The following is a 21,086-nucleotide window of genomic DNA, read 5'->3' on the forward strand; positions in this document are numbered from 1 at the left end:
GAATTAGAAATTCAGATAGTCCAGTGTCTAAGTGCAGTGAGTTGCTTGCAAGTCACCATGACGGTCTCAGGTCGGAGAGATATTTATACCCATATTCCATCGGAGCAAATCTTGACAGTAGAAATAGCTCTGGAGTCAGTCACGTTCAGTATAGATGTACCCTTACATCTCACCTGTATGCCATACTAGTGTCTACACACTCATTGGTTAAGAAGAAAACCAACCTATATGGCACACAACGACCTATGCTTGATAAACGTTGTCGTCCTTGGTAACAATGTATCATTTGATCGCGAACAGATTTAAGGACTAAACGATAAATCCTCCTTTGTCGAGTCTAAATAGTCCTAAGGACTTCACCACAACATAGGAGTTCATTAGAAGATAAAAATTTTATGATGAAAAATACTAAAATAATTTTTATTAATTCATAATTCATGTACATATACAAAAATGAACACAACCATCAACAGGCTGACGATTGGCTTTGGGACACTATTCCCAACAAGCTATATCAAGTATAGGTCATTATGTGCCATGTATATTGGTTGTCCTTTTAACCAAAGAGTGTGAAGACACTGGCATGACATGCAAGTAAGATATAAGAGTACATCTCACTGAACGTGACCAATTACTGAGCACTCTGCTGTCAAAAGTAGCTTGCGAAAGATATGGGTATAAGTGTCTCTCCAACCTGAGATCATCACGGTGACTTGCAAGCAACTCACTATGCTTTGGTGCCGGACTATCTGAATTTCTAATTCAGTGATGAAAGATTTCTGGACATAGTCAAGTAGTTGCAAAGTCGATGTGTGAGTCAAGATAGAATTGACCCCTCTAAAAAAGTAGGAGTTAATGTATCAGTGTATTTCAATTCAGTAAAACCTTGGTCGGGATAATCAATGTGATGGATTTTAAAAATTAAAATACAATGTGGATGACCATATCAGGGTTGGCAGTTAAACCTTAGGTCCACTTGAGCATTTGGGTCAAAGGGATGAATTATATGATAACCATATGCTAATAGGTACTTGAATAATGCTTTGCAATCTTTTGACCTATCTGGATGTCAGTTATCATTGCTAGATGGTCAGTTTGATTAGTATAGAAAGATTGTTCTTATACTATCGGCTTAGGTTTTAACCTATGGGGTCATACTCAAAAGAAATTTTTGACTGATCATATGGCTGACACATTATAATAAATCTAGGACATAATTTTATACTTAATATATTGATTTGATCAATAAAAAGATAAATTTTTTTTTCATTCAAGTGTGATGTGTCCTTGAATCGTCCATGAAATTAACTTTCGATACATATTCTCAAAGAGTTAAAAATTAGAGATATATATATTTAATTTCTAAATACTTCCTGTCATAGTATCATCATGAGAATATGATTGATCCGATAGACCGATGCACAGATCGCTTCATTTAGGATAGATAAGTCTCTAATCTACAGTGTAGAGACATTGAGTGATGAGTGTGGGTAGTTATTAGACAACAACTAGTACTGAGCATGATCATACGAGAGATTACTTGGATTTCTATTCAATCATCATGATTTTCTCGATGCTGTAGTTGTGAGACTAGTTTTTTGACCTGAGATTATACTATTACTCATAGTGAGACTGCTAGAATTTGACTGACACATAAACATAGATCTCATTGAGCCTTTGTAGTAGATGTTGGCGACAGTTGGTCTGCTGTAGGAGCAGGGTGTGCATCAAGATGAAATCTATCGACCTTGATAGAGAGTAGTCCTATAAATTTGAGAGGCTAAATTCAAGAGTCTGTAGCCACAGTAATGTGATTGATGGAAAAGAATTTTCATAGAAATCACACTTGTACTTGAGCTAATCGAATCTATCATATGACTGATGTTGAAGTTTGACAATCTATCCATGACCTGTCATTTAGTCGGGACTCACGATAGAGGGATCGAATCACATGTTAACTATATCTAGAGGTTCATTTCAGTTCTACTGGGTTGCCACTCCATACTGCTGAGTATCACTGGTGGATTGTGAGAGCTCACCAAGATTATTCTGGATCGACAATCCTTGATGAGTTAGAGTGAAATTGTTTCGATCCATTGAAAAGAGTTTCAATGATACTTTGATAGAGATCATTGTATATCTCACTACTAGATATAATTGAATCTTTGGGGTCATACAATAAAGAAATTAGGTTTTAAATAAGTAATTGAGCTTATGAAGTGTCAATTAGATTTAGAGAAATCTAATTGGGTTCAAGATAACCTTGCTAGCACATAGTTGGACCCAATTTCTTCTTTACATTTGGATTTCTTATTTGATAAGATAATTCAAACTTAATTATCTACTAATAATTTAAATGAATAAGATTCATTGGATTCCAATTGTTGGGTGTCTAAGGTTTTGGATCATATGAATTAATGGTACAAGTCCCTAATTAATTTCTTTGATAGCTATTTTTTAGCGCCACCTTGATTTGATTAAGTTGGGCATGTCCCGTGATTAGAGGACTTATGGATCTCATATGAGGTGTTCCTTCGGTATATTTTGGGGTATGTTAATATGGGTGCAAGGGCTTCAAGAGTTGGCACCTAATAGGATTTCTAATGAAAGTTGAATAACTTAAGTTATTAGAAAACCTAATACAAGTAGGACTTATATTATATGATTGAATAGGATTCAATTCTTATACCTATTTAAAGAGACCTCCCCTAAGGTCTCTAGAGCATCCAACCAGTAGCCCCATGCCACCTTTAGAGACCCCCACACCCTCTTCTTCTCCCTTTCTCCTCCCCTTGGACATCCCACACGTCCTCTCCTGTTGGGGCGTCCCTTCTACCTCACACCCAAGGCTGGTTGGGTGTCCCTCTTTGCTGATTCTTGGTGTTTGGTAGTAGCACAAGCAAGGGTAGAAAGGCAAGGGAAGAAAAAAAGAAAAAAAAGATCAAAGAAAGAGATCAAGAGTTGATCGCGTTTCAGGCTTCATTCAGATTCAGCAAGCTGAATTCTCTTAGAGAAAAAAATTTAACTTGTAGAGGGCTATTCCAGGCTGATCCCAAGTAGATACCCGTAGAGATCAGATATTTATATGGCTAGAAAAAAATTTCTTCTCTTTCAGATCCAGATTTGAAGAAAGAGATTGCAAAATAGGTATGTGATTTGATCATAATTTGAATTTCAGCATATGTCAATTTCAACATATGAACTAGATCCTTGTGATTTTATATTTTTATACATGTATAATTTAGATTAAAAGTATTTTAATCTTATATTCTACTACAGTATTTAGAAAATAAAATTTTGAAACACACATGCATGCCCCAAACCTCAAATTCCAACAGAGGTAACTCATTTACAATAGTTTTGATTTATGTTGATGATGTGATTATTATTGAGAATGATAAAGGCCACATAATTACTTTTAAATGCTACCTCAATGACAAATTCCACATTAAGGATTTGGGTCTCCTCAAATACTTTCTTGGTATTGGAGTAGCCTGTTCTCCACCTAGAATAGTCTAGTCAGCATAAATATGCCTTAGATATTCTTGGAAAAGTGGGGTTGTTGGGGTGTCAGCTAGTTCATCTTTCATAGAGACCCGACATCACTTATCTTCTACTATAGAGGCATGCCTGTTGGACTTCTTGCAGTATCATCGACTTATTGGACGATTACTCTATCTTACCATAATAATGCTTGATATTTGTTATTCAATTCATGTTCTCACATAATTTATGCAAGATCCCAGGCAACCTCATTGGGATGTGGCCCTCCGTGTCCTTCGGTACATAAAGTCAGCACCTAGCCAAGGTATTCTTCTTTCCTCTACTGGGTCACTCATACTATAGGCTTATTGTGACGCTGACTGGACAGGTTGTCCAAACACACGTCGCTCCACCACTAGCTATTTTGTCCTCCTTGGTGCAGCTTCTATTTCTTGGTGCTCAAAGAAGCAATCTGTTGTCTCCCAATCATCCGTCGAGGATGAGTATCGAGTCATGGCAACCACTATTAGTGAATTTTTGTGGCTTCATTGGTTACTTTCTAATTTTTTTGTGGTGCATCCGACTTCTGTTACATTGGATTGTGACAACAAAGCGGCTATGCATATTACAAATAATCATATTTTTCATGAGCGCATCAAACATATTGAAATTGATTGTCATTTTGTGCATGACCGGGATCAATCAAAGGAACTTCTATTACGTCATGTCTCCACTTCGAGTCAATTGGTGGACATCTTCACAACGACCCTCACTTCACCTATTTTCTTCGCACTACTTCACAAGTTGGGCATTGTCAATCTCCATTCGCCAACTTGAGGGGGAGTATTAGTGTAATTGATGGGATTGTACCTAGTTGTAATTATCTTGTAATTATTTTTCTTTATTTTCTTCTTATTTTTCTCTTTGGCTTGCATTGTATTAGGAAGGCTAAGATTGTACCTAGCTATAATTATCTTGTAATTATTCCCCTTTTATTTCCTCCTTATTTTTCTCTTTGACTTGCATTTGTTTTAGGAAGATAAGTTTTTCTTCCTTGTTGTTGTACGCACTTTGTATATATGCTGGATAGCAAATCAACACATAACAATCCTGTTATTTCATTTCCTCTCAAGCCCTGAAAAGGACTCTCAAGTGAAACAAAATGTTTTGTACGTAAAAAAATTAAATGTACCTATCAAATTACATAAATTGTAAGATCCAACAGAACTGGATCACAACTATCTAGGCCTACTCTCATGTTTACAACACCAACCGAATACCTTTTTTCTTTGGCACTCAAGGGGCTGCCAACCCTTCCATCTAAGTACTTGTGACTTTTCATTTTCCTCATGACTTTCCATCTAAGTACATATTAAAACTTTCTAGAATATAATTTCATACTTGATCTAATTATTTAGGATAGTTAATAACCATTTATGTAGCGTATGTGTCCATGAATCGTCCAATGAATTAACAAGATGATGATACATATTTTCAAGATTTGAGAATTTGAGAGATGTATCATTGATGGTTAATTTATAAACTGCTCTCGACCATAGGATCATCATGGAGATAGTGATCGATCCAAATAGATTGGTGCATGGATTGCTTTCTTACGGATAGACGAGTCTCGAGTCTACAATATGGGGATACTGAGCGAGAGTGTAGGTGCTTATTAGGAAACAAGAATACTGAGTGTGACCAATACAAGAAGTCACTTGAATGTCTACTCACTCGTCAGTGACTGTCTCGATGCTGTAGTAGTGTGAATGGTTCTTTGACTTGTGGTGCCTCGGCTGTTCACAATAAGGTTGCTATAGTTTGATTACATCATAACTTGATCTCCTAACTATACAGAGTCTTGAGGTGTATGTTGGTTGCAGTAGATTTATTGTAAGAATAAGATGTACACCTAGATAGGATCTATCAATCTTAGTAGAAAAAGAAGAAGTCCTATGTATTTCATAAGACTGAGTTTAGAAAGTCTTTGGCCAAAGCAAGTGTGAATACTTAAAAAGAGTTTGTATGAAAATTCACAAATAAATTCAAATCGAGCCAATCTTGTATATGACAGATGATGGGATTTGATAAGTTTTTCCATAACCTTCATCTTATAAGGATTCATAATAAAAAAACTGAATCATACGATAATTATACCTAGAGGCTCATTACTTTCATTCTATTAATTGCCACTATATATTGCTAGGTATCACTGATAGATCATGAGACTCATCGAGCATCATCTTGATGATTGATAATCCTTGATGGGCAAAGTTAAAATTATATATTCCAATCCATTGAAAGGAGTTTTAATGATATTTTAATGGAGATCAAAATATATTTTACTATCAGATAGAATAGAACCTTCGAGGTCACACACAAAAGAGGTCCTAACTGAACGGGATGCTGAATAGCGATTTTGAATCATAAAAGAGTTCAATTATCAATATGATTGATGATTGAACATACATGTAAATATTACATGAAGGACTAACTAAGAGTTAGAAAGTTATAGGAGGATCGAAAAGAGTCCCACTGGATTGAGACTCTATCAAATTATAATTATTATGAATTATTTGATTTGATCAAATATGGACTGAATTAAATTAGATTGGATCTGATTGGATTTGATTTAATTTAGGTTTCGTAGACCAAATAGGATTTGGTCTTAATTCTTAATTGAGTTTGACTCAAACTGGATTTAAATCAGATTGAAATTGAGTTAGTAAACCAGAGTCCCATTGCACTGGGACTCTCTCACCTTATCCACACCCCAAAGGAGATCTCACGCCCATATGTCTTCACGCAAAAAGGGTTTTATCGTGGAATATGTGGGGCACACAAAAAGGTAGCACTATAAGGTGAGCGGCAAAAAGTCCTTCATTTATAGGACTTTTAACAAACTCCACAAACCCTATTTGATAAGGTTTAAAAGGGGTGCCTCTTTTGTGATTTCTAATAGTGGAAATGAAAGGTTGGTGTGAGATAAAATAGGGAGAAGAGTGGGATGCATAAGGGGATTGGCGTGGAGTTGTTGGGCGCCTTCATCCCTTCTTTCTTACAACCAAAGGTTGGTTGTTAAGGTCTCTTCCTCTCTCTCCCTCTTTGTTCATGAGTTGGACATGATTTTCTCTTTCTCTTCTCCTCCATAGATATCCAAGAGTTAGACATGTCTTCTCCTCCATAGATGTCCAAGAGTTGGACAATGATCTCCTTCATGATCTGTCTAAGAGTTGGATGATAAAAAAAAAAGAAAAGAGATGAGATCTCTTGTTTTTCTTTTCTTTAGATCTTCTTTTTTCTCTTGAGAAGAGAAAGAGAAAAAAAATTAGATTAGATCTGATTTCTTGATCCTCCTATAGATCTCTTTGATTTACTTGCAAAGAGAATCAAAAGAGATCAAAGATTCGATAATCCAAGAAGCGATCTCTACAAGGGAGCTAGCATCCCGATGAGATCGAGATCTCCTGATCAGATTAGTCTTGTGTAGATACCTGTAGAGGTCGGATACTTGTGCGGCTTCAAAAGAATCTTAAAGACATCCATAGATATCGGATCGTGACTTCAACAGATCATGAAGATATCCACGGATCATCGGATCGCTGTGAAGATCTACCCGCACAAAGATAAAAATTATTTTTTTATTTTGTTTGTATCTTGATCTTCTACATATGATGATGTATGGATTATGTTGAGATATGATCTCTATATGCATGCTTGATTAGATTACATCTAATTAAAAATTTATTTTAACATCATTCTGACATAAGATGGTGCTGGTATAATGAGGGTTGTTATATTGTATGATTATCCTAGAATGATGTTGAAAATTTTTTAAAATTTTCTTCCACTACATGTTTAAAATTTTTGAAATCTCTGCATGCATACTAGATCGTCATGTGATGGCGATTTCTAACACTACAAGTACCTCAGTTTGGATGGATGTCTTAAAAGTGGTAGTTATAGATCACATTAATTATGGAACTCTCCGCATGCACTTGAAGTCCTTAGCATATTTAATTTGGGGTTTTAAAAGTACATGTTTGATGGATAGTTTCGTTTAACTGGATCACATTTTCTTCCTTTAATTCTTCTTCAGCCTATGATTCCTTTTATCTGATCTATATTAATCTTATCCATATTTTATTTCTCACAGGAAGGAGGAGAAGGATGAGCAACTTTGAGAGGGATTATGAAGCACACAAGGAAAAAGATAAAGGCGATAAGAAGAGTGCAGAGGATAGGAGCTTGCTGAGCTTAATATTCTCCTAGTCTTTAAAGAATGTTTGCAATAAGGACCTTTTTAAAGATACGATCAGCTTCCTTCGAATCTCCCATTTGGTCTTGCTTTATTTTTTTCCTTTTCTTATCTTAATTTTTTTAATCATAGGTTTGGCTAGGTATTTTTAATTTTTTTATTAAAAAAAATGACATCGACATATGTTTATTCTTTGTAAGAGAATTGACTATTTCTCTTTCTTCTCATGTATTGCAAAAAATAAAAAAGACTATGCCAGTAGTGGCTAATAAAGTTGCATACCTGCTGCATTAGTGAGTAATCAGTGTCCCAAGCATAAGCTCCTAATGGGCTATCCTAAGCATAGCTTTTAGAGGTTATCCTAGGCATAAGCTCTAAACGGGCTGCCCAAACATAAGCTCTTGATGAGTTATTCTAGATATAAGCTCCTAGAGACTATTTCAAGCATAAGTTTTTGACTGGTTATCCATATGACGAGGTTAGTCTAAATCATATCTTTTCTATCCATTTATTATATGTTGATTTCAACACATCAATTTTAGTTTAGAGTATAATTAAGATTAGTATTCCATAAATATATAACTATATCATGAATCACTGATACACATATATAGTCAATACATAATATACTCATACTGAAAAATCGTATAGAAATAATAGTACCTCAACAAGCTAAATCCATCAACATAAATATAGTGATATAAAACCAATAAGACAAATCTAACGATAAAAATAGCATATATAAAGGTGATCATATACCAAGGTTCTTACTTCTACTAATGACAACTTGTTTATAATTATTTACTAGACTATACCTAGTATGTCCGATCAATCCATATAAGTCGAACTCATCTTCAATCAACCATCAGCATAAGAAAATAATAAATTATTGTTAGATTTTTATTTTTAAAAGTCTTAATACCCAAATTACTATAAATCCCAAATTTCTTGACTAATTAAACAATTAGAGATTTAAGAAATTACCTTCCTTAGAAATTGGAGCATAAATCTTCATGCTCAACATCTTCTTGTTCGGTTGGCTATATCAGTATATAGTCGAATCCAATAATTAGAAGAAATCATAAGGCGACTATGATTGTGGTAGAAGGATTATGAGAGAAAAAGGACATGACTACTCGAATAAAGACTTGACCCAAAGATCATGAAGCAAGATTCAACTTGGTGCAAAGTTGATATATCAAATATTATCATTGATCAGTGTTCAACAAAAGCTAGTATGGAGACCAATATAGTGGATGGTCATATCAATATCAGTCTAAGATCTTATACTAGTGATAACACAATTTAGTCTATGTTGGAAAACGTAGATGATTTCGTGCATGTATTTAAATTTTTTTTTGAATAAATTACAATAGAAGATAATTAGATTAATCAAATTAATCTAATATGCATATGATCTAATCATCAAATCAACCTACTCTAGGATCTATGACATGATATGTTGCATATAAAAACTGAAATAATCACATGATAAAATCTGCATGCATGGATGTAAGCAGTAGATCAAATCTACACCTATCTGAGTTTAAAACTTGATACTTGAGCGTAGGTCAATGATCACCGCTGTTGAGAGATATAGTGAAGATGATTCTTACTTATTTCTCATAGCCACACATGCATCTGACCTCTACAGAAAGTCCACTCGAAGCCCCAATCTAATCGGTCTTCTCGAGAATGCTAGTTCGCGTGAAGACCTTCTTCTTGGATAATCTGGATCTTTCAAATCTTTGGAACCTTTTCAGAGGTCAAAGATGGGCTTCTGGAGCAGATGAAGAGGTGAAAGAAAGATGAAGAAGAAAATAATTTTTCTCTTATTTTTTCTCTCTTCCCAAACCTTGAAGACTAAACCCTAGGGTGTTTTGATCTTGCGCTCACCCAAGAGAAGAGAACTCTTCTCTCCCTTTTCCACCAAGAACCCACACCCCAAAGTCCCTTAACGTAAAGAACTCCTTCTCTACTATCTTACACGCACAAAAGAAACTACAAAAGCCCTTTTATTGGCATGTAATAAGGTTGGGATGAAGAGTCCTAGAGATCTTGGACTCTTCCTTGCCTTTTGTTGCCTCCTCTCATCAAATCATGTCAAAGAAAAATATGGGATGCCCAACCACTTATTTTCCATGGTAAAACCAGATGTGTCTAATTTCACACAGTGAATAATCTTTATTTTGTTGCACAAAAGAAAGGAATAAAAGAGAAGTGGCGGCAAGGTCTAAGAGATAATGTCAAACATTATCCATATGGTATCCTATTTCAAATCTGATTTGAACATACCAAATAAAATTAGATCCTATCCAAATTTGGATGTGAGATAGAGAAGAGAAAGAACTCTTTGGTATGAAAAAATCTCATGCAAAAAGCATTTGTGCATAAGGAAACATGGCATGCAAAGTGTGGTGCATGGGAGAAGGAGAGTCCAATCCTATATGGACTCTAGGTTCCTTATTTGAATTCAAACCAAATCACATCTGGTTTAACCCAAATAAAATAGATAAAATCTATCTAATTAGGTTCATAAATTTTTAATCAAATCTCAATCAAATTAGAATTGATTGAATCAAAGTCCTGATTAAATCAGGGATAATTCTCCCTTAGCAATTAAGTCATCTTATAACCTAATCGGGTCAAACTTAATTGAATCTAATTCAATTAGATTTTATTTAATCCTCTTTGCTCAATCAAATTGAGCTAATTAGTAATCTAATTACTAATTAATCTTTCATTAATTCACTAACACTTGCTGAATAAATTTATTGTAACTTTTGCATAAGGTTAACCATCAATCGAATTGACGATTAAACCCTTGAACGATTCTCAATCATTGATCAGCCACATGATCAGTCAGAAATTTTTTTTAAGTGTGACCCCATAGGTTCGAACCTAAGCTAGTAGCATAGGAATAAATTTTTGAACCAATCGATGTAACCATCTAGCAATGGTAACCCGATATCTGGATAGGTCAAATGATGGCGAAGCAACATTCAAGAACCTACTTGCGTATGGTTAGTGTATAATTTATCCTTTTGACCCTAATGCTCAAGAACGACCTAGGATTTAACTGTCAATCTTAGATAAGTCATCCACATTATATTTCAATCTTTCAAATCCATCACATGGATTATCCGAGCTCAAATTTTGTTAAATTAAAATACATTGATACATTAACTCATACTAATTAGAAAGAGTCAATCCCATGTTGACTCATGCACCGACTTGATAAGTACTTGACTGCATCTAGAAACCTTCTATCATTGAATTATAAACTCAGATAGTCCGATATCAAAGTACAGTAAGTTGCTTGCAAGTCACCGTAGTGATCTCAGGTCGGAGGGACACTTATATCCGTATCCTTCTCAAGCTACCCTTGACAGCAGAGTGCTCCACCGTTAGTCACGTTCAGTGATGATGTACTCCTACATCTCACCTGCATGCCATACCAGTGTCTCCATACTATTTGGTTATGAGGATAACCAACGCATATGGCACACAATGACCTACACTTGACATCACTATTGTCCTAATAATAGTGTATCGTTTGGTCACGAACCAATTTAAGGACTATACGATAAATTCTCTTTTATCGATCAATGTAATCCTAAGGACTTCATCACAAAGTAGGAGTTCATTAGAAAATGTAACCTTGTGATGAAAAAGATCAAATAACTTTTATTATTGATCAATTTATATATATTTATAATTAGCACAATCGTCAAACGATTGGCTTTAGGACATAATTTACAACAACTTCCACTTGGACTAGTCAATCAGTATAGTATCATATACCCATCTTTGATTTATCATCTCAGAACTTCTAGATACTGAGGCTTTAGTAAATGGATAGGTCAGGTTCTCCTTTCCATCGATCTTCTAAAGATTGACGTCATCTTAATAGATTTTTTGAATAAGGTGGTAGCGATTAAAAATGCTTAGTAAGCTAATGGGACTTCAGCTCCAAGGCATAAGTTATGGCTCGATGTTGTACAATACAGCAGAACCATTATTGGAGGGTGCTACTGTTGGGAATAGTGTCCCAAAGTCAATCATCAATCTGTTGATGGTTGTGCTTTTTCTTGTATTAATATATGAATTATAAATTAATAAAAGTTATTTTGATATTTTTCATCATAAATTATTTCATCTTCTAATGAACTCCTGTGTTGTGGTGAAGTCCTTAGGACTATTTAGACTCGACAAAGGAGGATTTGTCGTTTAGTCCTTAAACCTGTTCACAACCAAATGATACGTTATTACCAAGGACAACAATATTTATCAAGCATAGGTCGTTGTGTGCCATATGGGTTGGTTGTCCTCTTAACCAAGGAGTGTGGAGACACTGGTATGGCATACAGGTGAGATATAAGGGTACATCTGTACTAAATATGACCGACTCTGGAGTCTTTTCTGTTGTCAAGATTTGCTCCGATGGGATATGAGTATAACTGTCCCTCCGACCTGAGACCGCTATGGTGACTTGCAAGCAACTCACTGCACTTAGGCACTGGACTACCTGAATTTCTAATTCAGTGACGGAAGGCTGCTGGGTGTAGTCAAGTACTTGACTTATCGGTGCATGTGTCAAAATGGGATTGACCACTCTAGTTCAGGAGCTGTGTATAGTCATATTTTAATTTAGCAAAATCTTGACCAAGGTAGTCCTAGTGAGAAGTCACAGGAATGTTTGAGTTGAGCACGATTCGAATGATCTGATCAAGGTTGACAGTTTAACCCTGAGTCATCCTAAACACAGGGGTCAAAAGGATGAATTATACAGTAACCATATTCATGTAGGTTTTGAGTGTTGCGATTGTGACATTCGACCTATCCGAACATCGGGTACCATTGCTAGATGGTCACTTTGATTAGTACATAAATTGGTTTCTGTGCTACCGGCTTAGGATCGAACCTGTGGGGTCACACACATTAGAGGTTCCTATCTGATCTGATGGTTGGTGAAGAGTCCTAAGTATCTGAGATTCTGTGATCGAGAATCAGGATTCTCTGATCATGAGTTTTACACATTTTGGGTATCGAGGTCAAAAGTCCCATTGGTTTGGGACTTTTCGATCAGGATTTCATATCGATGAATTCTGATATCCGATTGCCCATCAAATTTGGATTCAGTATTTATGAGAGATTTAATTAGTGATTTGATCACTAATTAACTCAATTTGATTGAGTAATTATTTTTGGATCAAGTCCAATTGAATTGGATTCAGTTGGGTTTGACCCGATTAGGTTAAGTGTTGACCTAATCGCTAAGGGTTTTGGTCTCTGATCTGATCAGGGGTTGAGCTTAGTCAATTCTTGATTTGATTAGAATTTTATTGAATCTAAATAAACCTAATTAAATTGGGTTTAACTTAGTCTAATTGTGCTTAACCTATTTTGATTAGGTTGGTTCAATTATGATCAAACCACCTTTTGAATTCAAACTCCCTGCGCCACCTCACTTCTCTACACCCATTTGAATTCACGAGAAGCAACTTCTCATGAATTTTCTCTCACGCAGAAGGCATCCCACGCCCACCCTTGTGCGCTAATTATCTGGATAAAAATAAGTTAGTTGGCCATTCAAATTCAAAGGATGTTTGAATTTTAATGGGCAACCAACTAATCCATGTGCCACCCACCTTATCTTGTGCACCCCTTGCTTTACACGAGAAAGAGTTTCTTGTATAAACTCTCCATGCACAAAGAATCCATGCCTCCTCTCTTCTCATGCCCAGAGTGGATAAGGATGAGTTGGTTTGCATTTGAATTCAAATTTGATTTGAATTCAAGTGTGCAACCACTTATCTTTATCCTTTCACGCGGATAAGACACGTCTTGCACTGTTTTAAAAGAGAAAGGGAGGTGGGGCGTGCGTAGAAAATTTTCTGAGAGAGAATAGTGGGTGTGAGGAAGCCTTGTGCATGAGTAGGAAGTTCAAAAACTTTCGAGAGAAAAAGAAAGAAAAGAAACAAGAGTGGGCACAGGATTTTCATTGAGTAACCTAGGATTTTTGCCTGGGGTTCAAGAAGTGAGAAGGTGAGCTACGAGTGTCGTGAGCCCACCAAACTTCAGGAAGAGCTTCATCAACCTCTCTACCATCTTTGCTAATGATCTGGAGCATCCGAGGAGTCGGCAGACATCGATCGAAGGAGTTCGATCAGCATCGACCGTCGAAAGGGCTTTACAACGAACTAGCATTCGTGAGAAGCCGATCAAATCGGGAGCTTTGTGTGGATGATCCGCAGAGGCCAGATATACTATGTGGCACATTGCAATGATCAGACCTTTCAGATAGTGATCAGATTACAGCGATCGACTACCTGCACGAAGGTAATATGTTCTGAACACATAACAGTAAATTGTTTACTGTAGAAGTTTGAATTGTAAATTTAAATGCATGCTATATATTATATTTAGATCCTAGTGTAGGGTAAACACATGTTAATTAATTAGATTAATTAATATTTTTCACTGTAAAATTATAATTTTGAAAAAATTTTAAAATTACCATTTTACCCCTGCACTGAAATTCACTTCAAATGGTATTAGAGCAGGTTCTAAAATATGATATACATTTGCATGCGTAGATTAAGGTGTAATCTAAAAGTTTAAATTTAAAATTTAAAATTTAAAATTTAAAATTCAAAATTTAAAATTCAAATTTTGAAATTTAAAATTTATTTGAAATTTTAAATTTGAAATTCAAAATTTAAAATTTAAAATTCAAAAATTAAAAATTCAAAATTTGAAATTTGTTTGAATTTTAAATTTAAAATTTGAAATTTGAAATTTGAAATTTAAAATTTGAAATTTAAAATTTAAAATTTAAATTTTGAAATTGATATATTTAGATATACTTGATCCAAGTAGCAAGTAGTCTAATTGGATGGGTTGCCATGGTCATCCAATCATAGGAGAAAAGAAGGGTTTAAAGGCCCTCTCCTCCCATTCGATGGGATCTCCTATGGTAGTAAGAGTGCCGATGCAATTATATCCCATGAAGATAAAGCAACGAAAGGACTTAATTGTAAAGGTTCAATTGTAAAATTTATCATGAATGTGTTAGATTAGATCTAAAGGAATATTCATGATTTATTTTGATTGAGTTATTTTTTGTTATGTAATTAGCAATAAGATTGCTGTTTATGAAATGTGTTGATCCATTTGTGAAATAAGTCAACACATTTGGTGAACAGAAAATAAAACCTTTCAAATTTAAAAATTATTTTTGAAATACCAAACCCTGACCTATCAGCCCAAATACTTAATTAAAAGAATTAAGTGTTGTCTAGTTGGTCTAGAATTGTGAATTAAGACCTATGACAATTGCATAAACTTGTGGGTCAATGGGTTAGATGAATTAGATCCATAATTGGGTTAGACCTAAGGTTAGCTTAAAGAAATAGACTAAATTAGAGTAATTGATCAAATCTAATCAAAAATTGAATTAGATTAGGTCAAGGATACTCTAGACTCAACTCCAATAGTTGTAGTTGAATGGGTCCATGTCTTTAACTAGATCAAGATGGACTTAATTCATGGCTACGCGGTGGAATCCTATTTACTAAGTTGATCAAATTAAAACTAATAAATCGGTTGGTGTCTAAGGTAAGTTCGGCAGTCTGACCAGTGGTTTTTAAGTGGGAGCTACTCGCATTGATTCGATCTCTGACGAGTTAATGATATATCCCCACCACTGATCTCACTTACCTGGCCAACCTGGTGAGTTAGGTTTTGATTAGATCACTTGGTGATTAGGGCTCACCCATGTCATTAGGTAAATCAGTGTGACTGATTTAGGTGCTCCTAATGTCGGCTTTAATTAAATCATTTTTAATCTGACTTGGTGAAGTCGGTGGAAAGATTAAAATTAGCTGGTTAATTTCTTCTCTTCTATCCTTTAATAAAAATCCTCAAAAATTATTAGGTCCCTAAAAATGATTAAGTTATAGTGATAACTAAGTCATAGCCTCTCATTAAGTGAGTGATAATGAGTCCATTAGTTTAATAATCATTGGAGGCCCAAAGGCCTGGTGCTTATTGACTAATGGAATTATCATTCATAGTATGATAATTTGGTTGAGTCTTTCTGATGGTGGTTAGGTTGGCCGGCCAAAGTCGGGCCTGATCATTTATTGGTCAGATTCACCGAATCAAGTCATGTTAATGGTTGGACCTAACCAGATCTTTTCAGTGGAGGCCAATACCTACTGATTAGGTTCTGGGGTAAAATAAATTACTAGAAGTTGTTTAGAGAAACAACTGGTTATGAATCTACCCATAGATGCACATGGGTTGACTAACCAAAGTTGGGCTCGTGTGTAGTCTGTGTGGATTCTAGTACCCACTAAAGAATTAAAGTAATTCCTCGAATTGAAGGTTGAGGCTACCAGTTCGTAAAAATACTGAGAGAAACTTTAGACTAAAGTCTAAGTCTTTAGTATTAATAATTTATGTACTAATAAAGGTCTGATTTTTCTTTATGCAGCTATGGCCACTACCCTGTCGCTTCGATCATTATTAGATAATGACAAGCTCATGGGACCTAATTTCGATAGCTGGTATCGAAAATTAAAAATCGTCCTTGAGTATGAGCAAATCCTTTATGTAGTAACGGATCCGGCATCTGAGGAGCCAGCTCCGAACGCTAGAGGGACGGTCTGAGATACTTATCAGAAGTGGCTCAATGACCGCACCACCATTCGGTGCATAATGCTGATGGCAATGAATGATGAGTTCAGTCGCAGGTTTGAGAATGCCCAATCACAGGAGATGCTTCAAATGTTGAACGACTCCTTTGGCACACCTGACGACGTTGAAAGGCACAAAATTAGTTATGCCATTTTCAATGCTCGGATGAGGGATGGGGCCTCAGTCACCGATCATGTACTGTACATGATCGAAATGATTGAGCGCTTAAGTAAACTGGGTTTTTCCTTGCATGAGTAGCTCGGTAAGGATGCGATCCTTAATTCTTTGCCCAAGTCCTTCCTCCCCTTCCTTACTCATTTTCGAATGACAAAGCCTGTATTGAACTACCACGATTTGTTGGGGTTGCTGCAGAACTTTGAGAAGGACCACCAGCTCCATAAGGAGTCGGTGAATATTGTGGGAGGGTCTTCTTTTGGTCATCGACCCTTTAAGAAAGGGAAGAAGAATAAGAAGGTGCAGTCGCATGCTGGGACATCTGTACAAGGTCAGACCAAGAAGTGCAAGCCCGACCAGAGCCAGGCGGAGTGCTTCTTTTGCAAGAAGCAGGGGCACTGGAAGAGGAACTGTCCTCTATACATTGCCTCCCTGGATCTGAACAGGCCGAAGAAGAAGCAAGGTAATTATATGATAATACCTTGCAATTTTTTTATTTGTGATACTACTATCTGGGTATTAGATACCGGAAGCCCTTATCATATTTGCAATTCGATGCAGGGTCTGCAGGTCAGTAGGAGATTTGATGAAGGCGAGAGGTTCCTGAACGTTGGAGATGGAAGCAAAGTTTCAGTTCTAGCTTTAGGAATCATGAACCTTGTAATCAACTCTCGTAATGTAATTCTGAGTGAATGTCACTATTGTCCAAGTTTTTTATTAAATATTATTTCTGTAAGCCTTTTGGCCATGAACAGTTATCAATTTTTAATAAAAGGAAACGTTTGCAATATCATTTTGAATGGTGTTACAATATTTGTTGGACAACTAAATAATGGAATTTACTTACTATCACAGCCTGTTAATATGGTTCAAACCTTCGGTAAATATCCTAGAATAGATAATGTGTCAGAAATCTATCTTTGGCACTGTAGGCTAGGTCATATCAATAAGAACAGGATAAACAGGTTGGCTCAAGAAGGAATTCTTGAAGTACGTGATTGTGAATCACTTCCAACTTGTGAGTCCTGTCTTCTTAGAAAAATGACCAAGTCACCTTTTACTAAAAAAAGGTGAGAGAGCCAGTGAACTCTTGGGTCTGGTACATTCTGATATATGTGGACCCATAAGCTCAAATGCAAGAGGTGAATATTTCTACTTCATAACCTTCACAGATGACCTATCTAGGTATGGGTATGTCTACTTAATGAAGCATAAGTCGGAGTCGTTTGAAATATTCAAACTATTCCAAATAGGTTTTTGAATGTTGCTTTGCATACATTCGGTCTATTCGAACGTTGAATACCATTGCTAGATAGTCACTCCGATTGGTACAGAAATCTATTCTTGTGCTATCGAATTAGGTTAGAACCTATGAGGTCACACATATTAGAAGTTTTTCTCCGATCACATGACTAATCTGAAGAGTCTCAGTAGACGGAGACTCTGGTGAAAAGTCCCACTGGACGGAGACTCTGTTGAAGAGTCCCACTGGACTTGGACTCTAATGGAGGATTAATTAGTGATTAGAATACTAATTAGCTCAATTTAATTGAGCATTAAAGTCTGGATCAAGTCTGATTAAATTGGATTCAATTAGGTCAAGTCTGATTAGGTTGTGAGATGACCTAATCGATAAAGGAGAAATGATCCTAATTTGATCAGATCTATGGCTCAATTAATTTGTTGACTTGATCAAATTTAATTGAAATTATAGGAGCCTAATTAGATTAGGTTCATCATATTTTATTTGGATCTAATTGATTGGGTTTGAAAGAAATCCAGTTGGTTAAACCCTAGAGTCCCAAATGAATGGGACTCTCTCCCTTGCACCACCTAAAAGGTCTCACATCTTTTCTCACCAGAAAAAATCAATTTTTATATGAGAATATCAAAAGCTAACTCTTCTTTTATCACCCATTAAGGATAGGATTTGGTTGGTTTTGAATTGAATTCAAAATGGCTTGAATTTCAACCTAAAATCCTATCCCTATCCTTCCACACGTTGGCTTCTTTTGAAGGCGCCCATTATGTGCGAGAAAAGGAAGAGTTTCTGATTGTTTTCTATACCCAAATTTTTTTGATAAGTTTCTCTTTAAATCAGATAAGGGTGAGAAAAAGTTAGAGTCAAATTGAAATTCTAAATGATTTGAATTGTAACAAACTCCAGTTCTTATCCTATCTAATCTGGTTTGTGCGACAACCATAAAAAGGCCACAATTTTGTGCACCAACAAGAGAGAACTTTATACCATGAGATATCAGAGGAAAAGGGGGGCCAAAAATCTTCTTTGGGGTGTGAGGTTTGGATGGGCTTCTATCTTCCTTGGCGTGAACAAAGGAGAAGACCAATCTCCTCTCGGATGAGAGACCTAGAACCGTTCTAGGGTTTTTGGGTGAGAAAAAATCAAAGAGAAGAGAGTCTTCATCAAATTTTTCTCCACCATCCAGCAGCCTCCTCTGATCAATCTTTGACATCAAAAAAGTTCGAGATGATCGAAGAAAGAAATCAAATCAGATCTGCTATCAGAAGCTGACTGCGTGAGCTAGCACTCTCACAGAGGGCTGATCGGTCTGAGGGCTTTGTGTGGACCATCCATAGAGGCCGGATGCTTGTGTGACTGCGAGCGATCAGAGAAGACTTCCAGATCTACGTTCTTGATTGTGAAGTTTAACTACCCATGCTCAGGTATTGGGTTCAAAATTCTAGAAGTGATAGATTAGATCTATTACTAAATGCTGTTTTTTTGGTTCACATGCTTGTCATTTTTTATTCAAATTTTTATGCATAAAAATTTATGTCATAGATCCATTTGTAGGAGTTTTAAGATCAAATCTTATGCATGCATTTATAAATTAAATAGTTTAATCTAATATTCTTTCGCTAAAAATTTTTAAATACATGTATGAAATCCCTGCGCAACTTTTCACCCCCAAATTGATCAATTCTAATTTTCCCAATTTGATTTGAATATCATTCTCAATCCCTAATTTGATTTCCAATTGATTCTTAATTGAATTGCTACAAGGCTCTGTCATTCCATTTTCAATTTTTTCGAGCCATAATTTTTTTGCAAACCTCTCTTCCACCAAAATCAGACCTCCCTCTCCTTCTAGTATCTTAAACTTTTGTACTTTATTTTTTTTAACCTAGCCATATAAATTCGATTGAGCATCCATATGATTTTGATCACTTGATTCATTTTGAGCAAATTTGCATACTTTATATATTTTGATCATCAATTTTTCATAATTAATTGATATTAAGAAATCATTTTTGATCTCAAAAGAAAAATTATTTTATTATATAAATTTGTTTGAGCACTCATGTTGTTTTTATTTCATGTTGTTTTTGTTTAACTTACTTTGGAGCAAACATTATTTGAGTATGATAATAGAAATCATTATAAATCTTAAAAAAAAAACTATTGATGAATATTCGCATCATGCTTATCTTAATTTATTGGATTTATTTGAATATTTCAATGATTTCATTTATTTGATTTATTTTATACTTTGCATGCATGAGGTTCAAGCTAAAATTTGAAAAATATCTTGCTTCATTGATTTATTTCTAAAAAAAGGGGCTATCTTATTGAAAGGTCTTGACTTGTAAAACTAAGGGGGAGAAAAATGAAAAGCTTAAATATGCTCAATTTTGAAAGAGAAAGGGGGAGAAAATGTTAAAGAATAATTAATTAAGTGAATATATATTCACATTTGATAATATGAATTTAGATGTGCTTAATTTAAAATAAAGAGGGGGAGAAATGTTGAAAAGTAATATTATCTTGTCTTGATTGAAAATTTAAATTAATCTGTATTGAGAAAGTTGGATTTGATCTTAAATTTTTGATTTGAGCTTTCGTATGCCACTAGTTTGACTGAAAATTCTAATTAATTTAAGTTAAGAAAAATTAACTTTGATCTTAAACTCTCAATCAAATGCTTTGTGATTTTCTCAACTTAAGCTTTCATGTACTTATTCTACTTGATTTACTTGATTTGATTGCCAAATCATTTTTTATCATTGATTGGAGTTAAAATAAATTTGAAACATATTCTCACTCCAAACAAATTGACTTTGAAGCATACTTCCAACTTTAAAACTTATGTATATCTCTGAATATGATGCTAAATTTTTCCATATGCCATTCTTATAAATTTGATTTGCATGATTATTCTTGAAAATTAATAGGAGTTAAATTGAATTGAAAACACATTCTTACTTCAAGACATGTACTTCTAAATCTAAGCTTGAAACTCATTTGAAAATATGAATTTTTGATGTGCACTAAAAGATCTTTATAAAAATTATTTTTTTTGCTCTAATACAGTCCTTAAATAGTTCGATGCATTTCTGATACATACTTTTTTCGAACTCAATGGACTAAAATTTATAGAAAAGGAAAGAATAATATTAAATTAAATATTATGCTTGATTTCTTTGTTCAAATCTTTGAAAAGCTCTA

Source organism: Elaeis guineensis, chromosome 4 (assembly GCF_000442705.2).
Source record: "Elaeis guineensis isolate ETL-2024a chromosome 4, EG11, whole genome shotgun sequence".
Taxonomy (NCBI): domain Eukaryota; kingdom Viridiplantae; phylum Streptophyta; class Magnoliopsida; order Arecales; family Arecaceae; genus Elaeis; species Elaeis guineensis.